Source organism: Sus scrofa, chromosome 4, assembly GCF_000003025.6.
Source record: "Sus scrofa isolate TJ Tabasco breed Duroc chromosome 4, Sscrofa11.1, whole genome shotgun sequence".
Taxonomy (NCBI): Eukaryota; Metazoa; Chordata; class Mammalia; order Artiodactyla; family Suidae; genus Sus; species Sus scrofa.
This window is the reverse complement of record NC_010446.5, coordinates 84,292,435-84,296,910: the sequence shown is the minus strand read 5'-3', so window position 1 is coordinate 84,296,910 and position 4,476 is coordinate 84,292,435. Positions and strand designations below refer to the sequence as shown.

The following is a 4,476-nucleotide window of genomic DNA, read 5'->3' as shown; positions in this document are numbered from 1 at the left end:
ATGGCTCATAGACTGCAGAAAATTCAGTCTCATCAGAAAAAAAAGGCCAAAAAGCAAACTGGACAAAAGAAGAAACAAGGACATGACAAAAAGACTGTTGCCAAAGCTACCTTAATATATACCTGCACTGTTTGTAGGACACAAATGCCAGACCCTAAGACCTTCAAGCAGCTCTTTGAGAGCATGCATCCTAAGACTTTGCTTCCTCCAGAATTAGCTGATGTTCAGGCATAAAGTTGTTTGCAGGTGAATTCATGACACCTTTGATTCTTGTACTGTCTCAGACCTTATGTAACAAAACTGAAGCTGCCTTTCTAAAAAACTGTTGATCATCAAAAATAAAGGGTCTACAGAAACACTCGTTTTTATGCTGTTCCCTCTTCAGCTTCAAGGAAAGACAATTCTGTGTAAATGAACAGTTGACTCATTTAGAAATTTGAAAATAAGTCCATCCTTGTTATAAAAATGTTTTTAATTGTAAGTAAACTGATAGTCATATTGTGTAAAATAATTCATTTAATAACACAGTACTTTGATTTCACAATAATACAGGATAAATAGTTCTAGAAATTGTGTTCTAATGCTCCACATTATTTGCCTTATAAAAATCTAATGAATTCATCAGCTAGAATTGCAAGAGTAATTCTTATCTCCCTTTCTCAGTTCAGTGGCAGTTTCATTAGTTAAACTAGAGCAGATTCATTTATTAAATTTGTGCACATGATTTTACTGGCGACTGCTGACCTAGGTGAAGAATGACTTACCTTAGTACTTTGTACATTGCAGTCTTGTTTCAGTTTTCCCTCTGATTGCTTCCTGTGTTTGAGGTTAGAATACGTCATCTTGCTGTGTCCTAGATATACTTACCAGCCACATCTAGCCTGTAGATAAATGATAAATTCTTTAAAGTGGTTGGATTGTCAGTGAGCCCTTCTGAAAAATTATGTTCTGAAATATGTGCCACAATGAAATAACCAGTAAGCCTATATGATGGAATATGAACTGGTAAATAGCTACCTTTTATAAATTATATAGGGTTCTTTGAAAATTCTTCTAGTTCTTTGATTTGAAATTGAAACTCATAATTTTTGAAGGAGTTTGGGGAATTCATTCATGATTTGGCCAATTCGTGAATGGATTTTACATTAATAGGAAGATTGAAATGACTTGTGGCTGAATTAATTCCTAGAACTTTCTTTTTTGAGTCTTTTTTTTTTTTTTTTTTAAGGAGTTTTCTTCAGGCTAGTTCCTAAAAGCAAAGACTGAGTATAGTAAAATTTCCATCTGAACTCGAAAAGTATTAAAAACAGGCCAATATCCACATTATTTTGGTTCTAAGGATGGGGAAGTGGATTGGTTTTGATGAAGTAAATTACACCCATTTTAAAAAAGACTAATTTTAGAGTTCTTCTAATTTGCTTTGCCGGCTATTAACTTTGTAAGTGAAGTAGCTATAATTCAGTTTAAATTTTAAAGTTGAGATAATAGGAAAGACTCTCAAATATTTACTGGTAGTTGCCACAAATCTGATCCTGTGGATTACAAAATGCATTCCATTCCTCTTCTGTTAACTCATCAAAGCATTTGTATTGTAGCTGTGCATATGGAAAGAAAAGGACAGAGTTTCAGGAGACCCACCTTGTTTATCTTCACTGTAAGTTTAAAACATCTCTAAGGAAAAGCTTCAGTGGTGATAGTTTCCTAGCAACTCCTATTCTTTACTCTTACTTGTCATGTATTTAATTTCCTAAATTTCAGATTTAATATCTATTAATTCCTAGTATGTTGGTTACCAGAAAATTAGAATTTGCCTAATAGCTTATAGTAGGTGTTATAGAAGTTCTGGTAAAAATTACAATTGAAAAGTTTTTAAAAGTGCTTTCAGCATATGTATGTTTACATTAGTAACAAAGAATTTTTAAAAGATTTCATAAGTTTTAATTTAGTTTTTTTTCATTTGTTTTATTGACTGTAGTTCAAAATAAAGGCTTTTTGTTCTTAAAAAATGCAAATACTACTCAGTCATTGAAAAGAACAAAACAATGTCATTTGCAGCAACACAGATGGAACTAGGGATTATCATACTAAGTGAAGTAAGTCAGATAGAGAAAGGCAAATATCATGATATCACTTATATGAGGAATCTAAAAAAGGATACAAATGAACTTATTTACAGAACAGAAATAGACACACAAACATAGAAAATAAACCTATGATTATGAAGGATAGAGGTGGAGAGGGATAAATAAGGACACTGGGATTAAAATATACATGTTACTATGTATAAAATAGATAACCAACAAGGACCTACTATATAGCACAGGGAACTATATCCAATATCTTCTAATAACCTACAATGAGAGGGAATGTTAAAAGAAAGAATATATATATATATATCTGAATCACTTTATTGTATACCTGAAACTAACACAATGTTGTAAATCAACTATACTTCAGTAAAAATTTTTAAATAAAGGAGTTCCCATAGTGGTGCAGTGGAAATGAATCCAACTAGGAGCCATGAGGTTGCGGGTTCGATCCCTGGCCTTGCTCAGTGGGTAAAGGATCCAGCATTGCCATGAACTGTGGTGTAGGTCACAGACATGGCTTGGATCCAGCATTGCTATGCATCTGGTGTAGGCTGGCAGCTATAGCTCCAATTCGACCCCTAGCCTGGGAACCTCCACATGCCATGGGTGTGACCCTAAAAAATAAATAAATAAATAAATAAACCAAAAAAGTGAGTGTAATGTAGTACATATATGATGGAATAAAACAGTTTTGAAAAGTGCTGGAAAAAAAGAATAACTATAACTGCACAAACTTAAAGGATACACTAAGTAAAAAAAATAAATTGTGATATCAATAACTTGGGAGGAGGTAAAAGTATAGACACTTGTAAGTAAAGTTACTATGAGCTTAATAAATTGTTATAAATATAAAATGGCTTATATAAGGCCTATTATAGTTACAAAGGAAAATCTTTAGTAGATACACGAAAGATAAAGGAATTAAAGGATACTACTATAGAAAATCATTACATCAAAAAGGAAAACAACAAGAGAGGAAGAAGGAAACAAAAGAACTAAAACACAGATGGAAAATAATTAACAAATGCAATAGTAAGTCCTTACATAACAATAATTACATTAAATGTAAATGGATTAAATTTCCCCAATCGGAAGACATAAATTGGCTGAATGAATTAAAAAAAAAAGCCAACCAGATGCAGTCTACAAGAGATTCAATTTAGCTTTAAGGACACACATAGGCTGGAAGTGAAAGGATGGAAAGATATATTCCATGCAAAAGGTCATGATAGGTCTACTTATAGAGATAAAAAAAAAAAACTTTGAAGGCAAAAACTGTCACAAGAGAAAAAGGTCATTATATAATAATAAAAGTATCAATTCATCAGGAAGATATAACAATTATAAACATATATGTATCCAATATCAAAGAATCTAAATGTATAAAGCATATGTTAACAGAATTGAAGGAAGAAATAGTAATGCTATTATTATACTATTTATAGTAGGGGACCGCAGTATCCCAATCTCAACAATGAAGAGCTCGTCAATACAGAAATAGTGGATATGAACAATACCATAGACCAAATAAATCTAATAGAGACACAGAGACCATTCCATCCCATGACAACAGAAAATACATTTTTCCCAAGTGCATATAGATCATTCTCAATGATAGCATGTTAGGCCACAAAACCATCTTTAACAAATTTAAGAAGGATGAAATCATATTGAGAATCTTTTGGAGTTCCCACTGTGGCACAATAGGATCAGTGGCATCTTGGGAGCACTAGGATACTGGTTCAATCCCTTGCCTTGCACAGTGGGTTAAAGATCTGGCATTGCTGCAGCTGCAGCTTAGTTCACAACTACAACTCAGATCTGATCCCTGGCCTAGTAACTCCATATGCTGTAGGGGAGCCAAAAAAGAGAAAAAAAGAAAAAAAAATTTTTTCCAACCACATCATAATGAAACTGAAAATCAATAACAAAAGGAATTATAGGAGTTCCTGTCATGGAGCAGTGGAAATGAATCTGACTAGGAACCATGAGGTTGTGGGTTCCATCCCTGGCCTTGCTCAGTGTGTTAAGGATCTGGCATTGCAGTGAGCTGAGGTGTAGGTCACAGACATGCTCAGATCTGGCATTGCTGTGGCTGTGGCATAGGCCGGCAGCTATAGCTCCTATTAGACCCCTAGCCTGGAACCTCCATATGCCGCAGGTGTGGTGCTAAAATGACAAGAGACCAAAAAAAACAAAAAAAAAAAAAAAAAAGGAATTGTAAAAATATAAGGCCTAGAGATTAAGCCCTTGTCAGTTGCATGGTTTGAAACTATTTTCTCCCATTCTGTAAGTTGTCTTTTTGTTTTCTTTTTGGTTTCCTTTGCTGTGTAAAATCTTGTCAGTTTGATTAGGTCCCACTGGTTTATTTTTGCTTTTATTTCTG

The 4,476-nt window shown here is 33.7% G+C and overlaps 1 pseudogene; it reads left to right on the top strand.

Annotated features, from left to right (window-relative positions):
• LOC100511877 lies at nucleotides 1-234 on the top strand (annotated as a pseudogene).